This window comes from Manis javanica, chromosome 3 (genome assembly GCF_040802235.1).
Source record: "Manis javanica isolate MJ-LG chromosome 3, MJ_LKY, whole genome shotgun sequence".
NCBI lineage: Eukaryota > Metazoa > Chordata > Mammalia > Pholidota > Manidae > Manis > Manis javanica.
In genome coordinates, this window is record NC_133158.1 from 99906300 (window position 1) to 99920400 (window position 14101).

A 14101-nucleotide genomic window follows, 5' to 3' on the forward strand; every position below is an offset into this window, starting at 1 on the left:
TCATAATCACTGTTATACAAAACAAAAATAAAAATAAAAGTGTTTAAAAATTTTTTTAAATTACTGTAATTATGTTTGGTGACATAATTATGGATAGTCTGTTTCTTCTACTTTCTTTCATTTCCCAGTTTTCTATTACACAAATGCAATACCACCACTTAGACTCTTTCTTGGAGAAGGTTAAACAACTTAATGTAAATAAGTGCCATGCTGAAAGCCTAATTCATTTTATGTGATCTAAAACAGCAGCCTGCCATCAGAAGGAAATGTAATTATTTAATTATTTTGGGATATATGATATAAAAAACATAGTAAATGTTACTGAGAGAATCTAGGTGGTGAGGAATACACTTATTTATTGTAAAGTCTTTTCAACTTTGTTGAAAACTTGAAATTTTTTAAGAAACAATTATTGGGGCAAAAACAAAAATTTGCTGTAAATTTTGGGCAATCAATTTACAAATAAGCTTTTAGAGAATCATTTCTTTATTAAGTGGTAGGCTAACAGCATATGCTCCATTATTATTAATTTTATAATTCTATTTTCTCTAATTTATGTAGATGCAAAATAGTCAAATATTATGGGTTATGAAGTTGATTTGTGACATTGAATGGTTTTCCTCTTGTCATTGTTACTCTAAGTTTGCTTCTGTCAGTTATTATTGTTTTATTTCATTTTCTCCTAAGCAGCACTTTCTGTATTATTTGCTTTTAAAATTGTATTTGCATGTAGATGTACTATTTGAAGAATTTATTTATAGAAAAGCTAAAGTACATCTTTCACAAATACTATAAGTAGGTATTCACATGTATGAAATACATTATGTCCATTCCATACAAATTAAACATTTTCAAGAAAATGGTAACCAGTTGTTCTCCCTCTCTAGTGATTCTACAATGAGTAGAATGGGATAAATATATAACAGGGAGGGTTCCATTATGCACTTGTATTTAATGTGGGGACATTTCATATTTCAGTGAAGTGATACGTGTGTATGTATACACATATACACATACATACATATCACTGAATATAGGATCTATGTTAATTTTATATTTATATAACTGAATATAAAAATAATTGACTTGAGAAATTCTGAGAATGTATGTTTACTAAATTGACATAGTCAAATGTAGAATTTTTCTTTTTATGAGCTAATAAATTGAGTGTAAAAGTCTAGGGGCAGTATATATTCACTATCCTGTTAGGTAAAGGGAAGATAAAAATATATATTATTACTAATGTGCTTTAAATATTTTTAAGTCATAGTTTTGTTTTTATGCACATAGATTAAAAAGATGAATTAGGCTGATGCTTACCAAGGAGACAGAAGACCTATGTAAATACCCATAAAGGTGTCTTTCTAAATTGGCATTGTTCTTTGGTAAATATTTGGTACTAGACTTTAAACAATCCTTTGATGTTATAAGTTGGTTTGGATTTTGCTTTACTTAGTATAGTGATAAGGAAATAACCCAATGATATAAATTTGTATTTAAGTTCATGAGTCCAGTTTTATCTAGAGACATCCTTTTGGTTCTTTGCCTAGAAACACATTGGGTGTCATTATAATAAAATCACTCTCATATAAAAAATATTTTATATATATAGACCTGGTGATAAAAATTTTTTAAAAGGTGAAAATTTAATACTAATCTATATAATGCAAAAATATGTTTGCATTTTAGTTAATATTAAATCTGCCTGTGAGTAACAGACAACCCAAATAATAATAGCTTAAACAAGACAATGGTGTATTTCTCACCTTCAAGAAGTCTGAAAATCAGTTCAAGCTTGCTTTGTATTCCAAAAGAGACTGCAATTCCTTCTATGTTGTCATTCTACTATATATGGCTTCCATTGTCAAGGTTAACTATTTTATCCAAGATGGCTGCTGACATCCAGCCATTGCATTTGCATTCCAGCCATCAGGATGAAGGAAGGCAATAAGAAATACCACTTTCCTTTAGACACACTTCCTGAAATTTTCACAGAACACATCAGCTTATATATCATTAGCCAATATAGTCATATACTCACACCTAAGTACAAAGGAGTCTGTGGGATGTAATCTTCATCCCTTCAGGCAGTGTACAGAATGCCTCCCACACCCAAAGATATCCATGTTCTAGTCCCCAAACATGCAAATATGCTTGCTACTTTATATGACAAAAGAAACTTTGCTACTCTGATTAAGACTCTCCAGAGATCATCCTAGGTCACCCAGTGAGCCCAATCTAATCACTTGGGTCCTCAGAAGGGTGAAGCACATTCAAAGAATGAGACAGAGACAGAGACAGAAGCAGCAGTTGGAATGAAGTATATGAAGTTGGAGGAAGGGTGAGGACTCAAAGGTGAGGTGGACTCTAGAAACTGGAAAAGGCAAGAAAATGGAGTCTCCCTCACAGCCTCCAGAAGGGACCTGCTCTGTCAACACTCTGTTTTAAGCCACCAAGTTTGTGGCAAAGTTTTGCAGCAGCAAAAGGAGACCCTTGCACTCACTAAGGACGAGAAGGCAATGAATATTAGGTTCATTAGAAGACTGCCATGCATTTTCAGTGACATATCCTTTGTTCTATCTGAATTCTTTTTATATTTGGATTCAGTACTGTGTCATCTGGTAGCCTGAGTACTTAAATTCAGTTTAAACACCTGATAATTAATTAAGTACAGCACTTATGTAGCCACCAGGGTCAGGGGTGGAAGCCACCCTCAGGCAATTTGTTTAGTGTTGGCCTTCATACTCCTTAATCCCAGCCCAGGCCAATCTCAATGAGACCTAGTGGAAGCCAGTGAGAGAGCTGGGGCCGGAGAAGGACAAAAAGCATGGGTCTGGTGGAGGAGGATGGTCAGAGAAGAGGCTGGAGTTTGTCGTGCTGGCTCTTTCTGTCAGTGGCTGATATTCTGCTCCCCAGGCTCCTCCTGCTGACATCTAAGTGCTCCCTCCATTCCCATCCCCACCCGAAGGCTGATGGTTTCTGTCTTCTAATCTCACCTCAAATGCTATACTCTCCTTTTTTGCAGGGATTTTGGTTGTTATTCTTGACCCTAAACTAGTCCTCAACTCAGATTTTATTTATTTGGTGAGTATTAATTCTCCATTGTTGATTTCAAACTTGTCCCCTGTGGTAGGGAGAAAAACGAGCCTCCAAAGATGTCCATGGCCCAATTAATCAGAACCTGGAAGTATGTTACCTGACGTGACAAAGAGGAACTATGATTGCTGATGGAATGGATGCTAATCAACCGATGCTGAGATTATCCTGGATTATCTGATTGGGCCAGTGTAATCACAAAGGTCCTTAAAAATGGAAGTTGGAGGTAGAAGGTTTCAGAGTCTGAGGGAGATGGGATTAGAGCAGAATGGTCCTAGAGATGTTAAATTGCTGCTTCCAAGGTGGAAGAACAGAGAACAGGTCCTGAGGTGGGGAATGCAGGCAGCTTCTAGAAAGTGGAAAAAGCAGGGAAACACTCTCCTAGAGCTTCCAGGAGTAACATAGCCTTGTAAATGCCTTGATTTTAGCATACTGAGACCTATTTTGAACTTCTGACCTCCAGAACTATAAAATGATAAATCTAGGTGATTTTAATTAAGCTACTACTTTTTGTTAATTTGTTACAACAGCCATAAGGAACAGAGATATCTTCCACCTATTTAAGAAAATACTCAAGAGTTTAAAGGTTAAAGTACTGAGCAGTGGAGACATTTACAGGCACAGAGATCCCACTGAAGGAAACAGAGTAAATACAGATTACAACAAATTTTGCTTCACTATTTCTGACATCAAAGGTATTTTGGTTGCAGAGTATTCATGTTCTGATGACAACAGACAAATACATGCGAAGATATAACATTTTTCTTTGGACTCTAATAGAGCTGAGATTTATTGAGTAACCTAGCTTAGAAGACATTGAAGAACACTGAAGACCATTTTTTTAACCAGGATTTGGGAATAAACACAGTTTTCTCCTTGGGTCCAAAGGGAGCAAAGTGTGTGTTGTGACTCATAAAGGCATCTCAGAGAGCCTACAAAACTATGTATTTAGGGACCTTGCTTTTTGCTCGCCTTCTTAATGTGGAGATACCTCCTGGAGAGAGAACCTGAAAAGTTATTTCAGCTGATGAAAAATCAATGTTCTGGTTGCAAGGAGAGTAAAGTATCTGCTTTCTCTTTTGTAAAAGAAGTCTTTTAGACAGAGACAGCCTTAATGAACATGACCATGTCCTGCTCTTGGCAAATCCCAGGGAGGAAGACAGGTAAGGGTCCCCACTCCCAACAAGGAGGAAAGTTCCAGGGTGCCATTCCTCATTACTTTGGGCAACGGAGCTTGCATAGTTATTGCTGGGTCCTTTCCCATGTACGAAGAATGAGAACCAAACTTTCAGCAACAAGCCCCAGCAAATGAGACAACACTGTAAATATATCTACTTTGTATAAAATGCTGTGGGCTTTATCTACTGTAGGCCTTGGTCTGAGGACCTGAAAAGGAAAGTTTGCTTACTTGGTGGAGGCTCTTGATTTATTCACTTAGATGGGTATTAAATCAGCAACCTCTTACTAATATAAGTAGTCAAAAATAATAAGTCCTTGAAGAGTTAACATCATTCTCAAAATTCAGATGTAAGATTATTTTTGGCCAAATTCTACTTTGTTGATTCAGGTGGGAATCATGTTTTCCCTAACATTGGCAGGAGGCTCTCAATTCAAGAGCCAGACTTGCATCACTTTCCTGATTTACCTCTGCCAAGAGAAATTCATGGAGGGGACCCATTCATCTCTACTTTTTAATCCTAAAAACAATTTAAAAAAATTTTTTAGCTTTTTTCACACTTCTTCACTACCATGGTATATTAATCTTCAAAATTCTGAATCCTAAGAAAAGGAAAACTGAATTTATTCTAAAATCTGTTTTGATTAGGATATTGATTATTAGGAGACTGAGGGAACTAACATACATCAAGTACATATTTTGAGCTGGACACCAAGGAAGATATATTAACACATTACTTCATTTAATCATCCCAGCAACATTGTAGAGCAGGTTTGATTTTCTCTGTTTTATAGAGGAATAAATTTTATGTCAGAGCACAGAAGCCAAGATTCAAATTTATGTTTCTTTCCCATGCTTATTCTTTCCCATTATATTACTTTACTACTTATTATATCTAATTTCCACCTCAGAAATACTCATTGCTAATTATTTTAGTGAGAAATATGTATGGGGCAATATTTTAATCTCTACAACTCCATACTGAAGATTGATGATACAAATTTTAACACCTCCTAAATATTAACTGAGAACATGTCTGCATGATCTTAGCCATCTGGAAGAATGTGGAAGAAATAAAGTGAATAAGCCAACTGTTTCCAAATACCTGTGCATTTGGTGTCATTTAGCTAAATGGTGCATATGCTTAGTGTCATTTATCTTTTAATGTTTTACTTAGTTATATTTGTTACTAAAAATCAAGTAAAAAAGAAAAGGACCCATTCCCTTCCCCAATTCCATTAATCAAGGAGCAGTCACTCCTTGTTGGTGGGTATCCTCCCAAGTATTTAAAAAAATATGCTTATAAATACAGCTGGCAAACACGCAAGTGAATTTATACTTACAGTTATGTGGTCTGCTTTTGGTTTCTACTTAACTGTATTTTGTTGATATTTTTCTATATGGGTAACTACCTCATTTCCTTTTAATGTTTGAATGGTGCTGTTTGTGATGTGTTATTTGGAGCTGAAGATGGTATAATCTTGTAACTATAATGAAGATCATCAGTGCTCAAAATCTTTTTCTGTTCATAGAAAATCTTAAGATGAGTAAAAATAAAGAAGTATATAAAATTTATTTTATGTTACATGTCCAGATTCACTTATGAATTGCAGTGTTACTAATGATGGTCTTACATTTAATGTTTCTTCTTTGGCAAGTTTTGGTTGGCTAGCGATAAGATTATATTAGTAAGGATTGTATTTATTAAATGTAATAAATTGTGCCTTTAAAATGTGGAGATGTTTTTCTTGTATTACAAGAAGCTACTCATGGCCCAGCTACCAAACACCTTTCAGGACTATGAATTAGAAGAGTGGGTAATAGGAAGCACCTTCTAAGCTCAGAAAGGCCTACTCCATTTTTCAGGAGAAGGTCAAAGCAGGATACTACTGTGGCATGAACTGAGGATATTCAATTTAAGGCAACAGAGCATAGAAGGCAAAGCAGAATCTTCATCAGCATATGTCAAGGCAGGGTTCAGCCTACATTATTTCCTAAGCATAGGAAATAGGGCAACGGCAGGAGGGATCTCTGGGTTGACAGCCCTCAACTTCTCCACCTGTTGAGTCACAGTGCCTGAATCTGGCTTGCTGTCTTTCTGTAGAGTGCAACTGTCAGGCTGGGATCACCAGTGACTATTGGAAATTCCCTTCACTGCTTTCGCTTTGGCTTCCCTGACTCTGGAATCTCATATTATCCTCTTTTTTTGTTTTCTTTCATTGTGATGAAGCTTATCTTCCACTCTATATTTTTAAAATTTCTATTAGAATGTAACACATATGCAGCCAAAATATCAAATGTACATCTTGATAAGTTTTCATACATGTGTACACCTGTGTAACTACCACCCAGATTCATATGCAAAACATTTCCTGAACCCAAGTTTTCTTGTGCCCCTTTTTAATGATCTGCCTACCCCAAAGATAAACACCATTCTGACCCCTATCACTATTGATTAACTGTGCTTGTTCTTGAACTTCATATGAATGGAACCACATGGGATTTATAGTTCCATTTTTTTTTTCTCAACATTTTATCTACATTGTTAAACATGGAAGTAGGTCATCTGCTTTATTTCTATGTAATATAATTATTCTGTCTGTTTTACTATCTATGAACATTTGGGTTATTTCCCAAATATTCTTGTACATGTCTTCTGGTAGACATACAGTTCTATTTCATTTAAGTATATACCTTCAGGTGAAATTATTGGTGCATTGAATAGATACATATTTAGATTTAGTAGATCTTTGACAAAGTGGGTGTACCAATTTATACTGCAACCAATAAAGTACAATAGTCTTCATTGGTCCACATTCTTGAAAACTCTTGATATTATTAATTTTTTAATTTTAGCAATTCTGGTGGCTGTGTAATAGTATCTCATTTTGATTTTAATTTTCATATTCTTAAGTGATGCTGAACAATTTTCATATTTTTATTGGCCACTTAAATATTTTCTTCTGTGAATTGCCTATCCCATTCTATTTCCCATTTTTAATAGGACTACTTGTGTTTTTTTCTTACTTATTTATAGGAGTTCTTTATATAAATTCAAATTTATTTTATTGATTATTCTACTTTGATTGGGATTCATTTTAGTTTTCCAGCTTTGAATGAAAGCTCAAATCCTTCTGAGAAAGGTGTATTAAAATTGCCAGCGATGATTTTGCATCATCCATTTCTTCTTTAAATTCTGTCCATCTTTTCTATACAAATTACAAAACTGTGATCTTAGATTGATGTAAGTTTAGTATTATATCTTCCTTTTGACCTATTATTGTGGAAATGTCTCATTTGTCTTCCTTGAATTCTACTTTGCTGTCATTTAAGTCTTATCAGTTTGTTTGTTTGTTTTAAATGTATTTTGGGATGTCTTTCTCCATCCTTTTACTTTCAGTTCCATCTGTCCTTATATTTAAAGTTTGTGGTTAATATACAACATATAGTTCAATGATGTTTTTGTATTTAACCTGGAAATCTTTCAGTTGAGTATTTAGTGAACTTATATTTAACAATACAGTTGGTTTAGACCAACAATCTTGCAGTTATCTTCTAGTTGTTCCATTTGTTTATAATTCTTTTTTTTGCCTTTCTTTCAATTAATCAAGGTCTTTAATTTTAATTATCTTTTTACAAGCTTTTAAATTATACACTGACATTAATGTTTTGAAGATTATCATACATCACAATATCATCTCTGAATTATTAGAGTCAACATGAATTTAGTACTTTTACCATTCCTAGTTTGGGGCAAGAATCTTAACACAATTCAGTTCTGTTTATGCCCTCTTACCTATATGTTGCCATATATTTTACTTAACAAATGTTGTAAATCCTGCAAGCATTATTATTGGTGGAGTGTTTAACCATCAGTAATCTTTTATAATTACTCACATATTAATCTTGCTGGTGCTGTCATCAGTCTGAATAACAACCTATGATATTTCTGCCAGTACATATATGCTAGTGTCAAAGTCTTTTGTATGTATAATTTGTTAATTTGCTTTAATTTTTTGAAGGCTATAGTCACCAGATACAGAATTTTAGTTTGGCAGTTTTATTCCTCTTTCTTTTAGCATTTTAAATGTGCCTCCCATTGTCTTCTGGTCTTCATTATTTCAATAAAAAGTCAGTTGTAATTTTTATTGACACTACACTGAAAGGCTCTTTGTTATTGGTTTTTAATGGTTAGGCTATAATGTACCTGTGTGTACTTTTCCTGTTTAGTTTTTACACAGTTTCTAAAATTTATGAGTTGATTTCTTTCATCAGTTTGAAAACAGTTAGCCAGAGTGTCTTCTAATAATGTTTCTGCCCATTCTCATTTTTTTTACTTTCTGTAACTCCTATCACACTATCTTAGATATTTTCTTTATCATTTCTGTCTTTGCCATCTGTTCTCTGGTTCACTGATCTTCTCACTGATTGTTTTTCATACTTTATTAAACATAAATTTATTCTCTATTATGGTTCTTGTTTTTTCAGTTATAGAATTTCTATTTTAATCCCTTGTCTTTGGTTCTCCATGTCCTCCTCTAAATTCATGAAAATATCAATTATAGTTAATTTAGAGCAACTATTTATTGATTCCACAGACAAATCAGCTATGAGTCTGTTTCTGTTTCTTTCATTTCTCAGTAAATTTGTCCTATATTTTAAAAAATATACCATGTAATTTTTTTTATTGGCTGTAGAACATTCTGAATGAAAAACAGAACAGCAGATCTAAATTCTAGTCCAAAACAAGTTTTAGAGTTTGTTATGGTTGTTGTAGTTTAGTTTTACTCTTAAGTCTAGAAAAAAAGCCAAGTTCTAGGTCATGGTTTATAGCCCTAGGATGAGAGCATAATTCCTGGAGTGTGAACCTTCAAAGTGCTGAAGAGAAAGCTCAGAAAATCCTATATCTTACCAGGCTTTGAACTCCCATCTTTGTCTTACCAACATCATTCATTAGCTGAAATATCTGTTTAGATTTTATTTCCTAGCTGCTGTTTTCTGAATTCTTACTTTATACATGGCCACGCATAGCCTAAATGTTAGTCAGTGATTTGAGTGACAATTGCATGTGGATTTTGAAGTTCTTTCATCTGTTGTTTTTTTCTGACTGTGATCATGACCCTCAAGTTTCAGTTAGCTCTAACCTTTAATTTTATCTCTTATCCAGCAAGACTGCTGTCTTCTATTTGGATTCTAATCTCCTGTACCACACATAAAGAAATCACCTAGAGAAAAAGGTGGGGTGAATTTAGATGCCTCTTAGTGTATACTTCCCTTTTCTCAAGTATCACAGCACCTGATTTCCTACATATGTTGGCTGCTTTCAAACAGTTAATTTTTATATTCTGTTCAACTTTGTAACGTTATTTTTAGAAGGATCATTTGTTTAACGTCAGCTACTCCATCTATTGTCAGGAGCAGAAATTTTGGTCCTGGTGTTTGTAAATTCTGCACTGATATATGTGGTGTGAATCCATATGCATCTGTTTTGCTGGGCAGTTAGAGAACTCTTTCTGGAGACTCCTCATGTTCTCTAGTTTTAGAATGTTTCTTTAAATCATATCATTGATTATTTTCTTTCTTAATTTTCCAAAGCCTTTTTCCAGAGACTCTTATTGTTTGAATTTTGCACTTCCTGAAACTCTGTTCTAACTTGCTTATAGTGTCTCTTCTGTTGTACATTTACTTGTCTTTTTCTTTATTTGTGAAAGAACTTTTCAAACTCAACTTCCAAGTGGTCTTTAGTGTTTCATTTTTATTATCATGAACTTAATTTAACCTTCAGTAGTTTTTTTTTTTTTTCTGGTTATCTAGGAGTTCTTTTTTGCATTTCCTTACTATCTCCCGGATCATATTTCTTTGATAGCATTAATGATATTCTTTTTAAAAGTTTCATTCTTCTGTAATAGTCTTGTTTCCTCCATTTTGCCTCTTGTTCTTTGTTTTATTGTCTGTCTTCCATGCTATATTTTCTGTGTCTTCTCTATTTGGTTTTCTGCTTTACATTTAGAGTTAGAGACTATAAAATTGACTGAAGCTCTGAGTGCATGAATGAGACTTAATCACTTTATGTAATATGGCTGGTGCAATTGTTGTATGTATTACTTATGTTATACTGTCTGTTATACCCAGTAGACCCAAATTATTCAATGACTGAAATACACATAAAAATGAATTCTTTCTCATGTAATAGTACTGAGCAGATAATTATGTGTGGGTATCCCATCTATACACAATCATTTAATGGGCTATACCAGCAGAGTCTTTGCCATCTTTAATATGTGGCATTTGTGGTCACCCCAAAGGTCATGTACATTTCGAAAAGTTCAAAAGGGAAAGCAGCATGGTGGAAAGTTATATGAAAAAGTTTTACGGACCTGCCAGACCTAGAAGAGATGCATATTAATTCCACTCAGATCCCATATACCATCCTTTTGCATATATATTTCTCGGATCATAGGAAATGCAGACTCTGACTGGACATCCACTTCCCAGGGACAGATCTATGCTAAGGATAAGGATGGTAATTTTTGTTGTATGGTTAGCCATTACTTCTACATTGTATGTTTATTTTATGTTATTTTAAATCAGATTGCTGAGAAAAGATGGGAAAGCTCTCATCTTGACAGGCAACCCAGTTAGGGAAGAAAACAGTGTGGGAAGAGTCTCAGTATCTAGAAAGTACAAATTCACTTAAAAGCACCTCTTCAAAGTATGGGAATTCTGTTCTCAGTTTTGCCTTCTTTAGATAGTAAGTTTTCTTTGTGATAGTAAGTAGTAAGTAAGTAGATAGTAAGTAGTCTTTGCTATAGTGGAAGTGGGGCATGGGGAGGATTTTCCCACCAACATGGAGTAGGGGAAAACATATAGAGATATAACTTCTTTGAAAACATAATCTAACCATTTTCTTAATTCTGTGCTCTTCACTGTCCCTATGTTCCAAATTATCTGGTGTTTCTGATTCTTGAAACTTTCTTGGGAAGGCTTTGGGTTTTATCTACTGTTGACTTAGGATCTAGTTTTCTTGGTCACAAATGATCCATTTTTGCAAATTTTGTCCTACTTTTCAAAATTTTGTTTCCACCTTCCAAATTGTTGCTTTGTCTTCTTTCTTCTCTATGCTACTCCCATAGAGAAAGAAAGAATGCCTTTTCTGAAGTGTTAGTAAGATCCTGAAATCAAATCTATTATTTTAACCAGAAGTCTATGGGTATAATATTTTGAAAATAGTAAACAAATACATTTCATCCTGCAAGTTGCATTTGCCATATTCCTCTATAGCCATTCTGCTACCTGGACTTGTGAAAGAAGGATGTATGGTGCCACATTGTGAAGGAAGAGGAAATGATGTAAAGGAAATCACCCTGACATAAAAACCAAATATACTCACCCTTCTGACTTAGCTGTGCAAGAGGAAGACAAATAGAAGAAGAAGCAAATGACAGGATGTATGTGTGTGCTCTTGCTCTCCTTTCCTGGCTGAGGTCCCAAGGGAGTTTTTTTATTAAATATAATACTGGACAAATTTGGTAATACCATTTGGGGAGGACGGGGTGTAGGGACAGAAACGGACTGGACATGAACTGAGAAAATTGTAATCTCCTTTGAATGCTCAGAGTTATGTTTAGTTTCATATCAGAACAACATGGAGGAGTTTGGCAATCCCTGAGGGAAGTGTCAAAAAATGAAGGGCAGGGAATAATCTACCAATTCATTATGACCACCCAATTTATAGAGAATCCAGACATTTTCCCGTGTCCTCATGGTAAATGCAGTGAGGTTAAGAGGGTTGGTTTTCCAATAGAAGCCTGGAAAGTTGAAATTAAGATACCACACCGCATGAGGATTTCGTCACCAGGGAAAGGTGATGAGATGAACAGACTTCAGCTTTGAGAGCCAGCACAGAGCTCTAACAGGTCCCGTGTGATCAGCTGCTCGAACTCAATGAGCCCTGCACAGGAAGGAGTTCAGAGACTACACAAGTTACACATTCGAAGAGACCATCAAGAACATGTTTCCATCCCTCAAATGCTCTTACCCATCATTTTGTAGAAGGGGATTGAATTTAAAGCCTTCATTTACTCAACAGATAGCACTGATTAGTTTCCTATTGCTACTGTAACAAATTAATATAAATTTTAGTGGCTTAAAACAACACAAATATATTATCTTACAATTTTTGCGGTGGGAAGTCCAAAATGGATAGCTAAAATCAAGGTGTTGGCAGAGCCATGCTCCTTTCTGGAGATTCTTTGGGAGAACCCCTCTCCTTTCCTTTTCCAGCTTCTAGAGGCTGCCTGCCTTCCCTGCTCGTGGCGCCCTTCCTCCCATCTTAGAAGTCAGCAATATTACACCTCTCTGATCATCTTTCTAATAGTCACATCCCTAACTCTCTTCTCTTTTTCTCCTCCACCTTTAAGGACCCTTGTGATTACTTTGGGCCCAGGCAGATAACCTAGGATAATATTCCTATTTTAAGGTCTGCCAATTAGCAACCTTTATCCCATCAGCCTCTTTAATTCCCCTTTGCCATATAAGGTAACATTCACACGTTCTAGGGACCAGGATATGGACATCTTTATTTTGTTTATCCTAGGGGGATTAACTCTAAAGAAACTACTGAAACCATAAAAGAATGAGATAAATGAATTGGCAAATGTAATTTCAACTCCCTATCTACAACTAACCAACAGGTTGGACATATGAAGAAAATAAGATCACTTTCAAAATGGAGAAGCCATGTTTTCTTTGCTGTAGTGCAAACACATTTTTTACTTCACTTTTTGCAGATTCTGAGATATAATCTGATAACTTGATTATTAATCAAAGATCTAGTAACCATTGTTTAATATAATTCTGTATTTATCTCATGGCTTAAGTAGAACATTTCACTCTTATTCCTCTTGGGTGTTAAAAGTCATATTAACTTAGATGAAAATCGTTACCCAAAGCCAATGAGATAATTCTAGATGCTTGGTGACAACTTCTCAGATAAAAGGTTTTCATTTTTCTTTCCAAGTTTTTTGCTATTTCTTGTATATAGAACAAATAATAGTAATTCGTTAGAGCATCGTGTTAAGAGTTGCTGTAACCTGTGGCTATTGTGCTAATATATTTCTCTTTAGGTGATTGATATGCTTGAAGTTTTTCTTTTCCATTGGATATTTAGATGTCATGATTTATTATGGTTTTTTTCCCTATAAAATACATCTTTAATAAACAGACCTAATTAAAAAAACTGGGAACTTTACAACAAGTTTTAAAAACTGAAGTATTAATTATTTAATTCCACAGTGGATATACCACTAATCTTTTTTAAGGTCAATTTAAACAAGATCAATCATAACTATATTCTAAAAGGTTTTCTTTGGAAACAAATTTGTTCACTGGGTGATCTGTAAGTGGCATCTTTAAAAATCCTATCCATATCTCATACAGAAACCATCATTAAAGAGTTCAGGAATTGTTCATTTGGAATCCAAAGATAACACACTGAAATTTTAAGCAATGAGTTTGTGGGCACAATATTTAGAGCTATTCTGATGATTAAATGCATCTTGTTTTGTCATCTGGATGCTTGTCATTATGTAGAAGGAGACATAATGTAAACAGTGGTTTCTTGACACAGATTATGCCATGAATATACTCCATATTTATTAAAATAGCTTAAGTTTCTATTTCAGTTACGAGCCACCTGAGGAAACTGACAAGTTGCTTCTTAATTCATTATTTTTGAGTCTCTTTCCACACTGATTCTACATATGGAATGCATTGTATTATTCACAAAGTTAATGTGATTGGCTTCTATTTCACATTTTTACAGCCAAT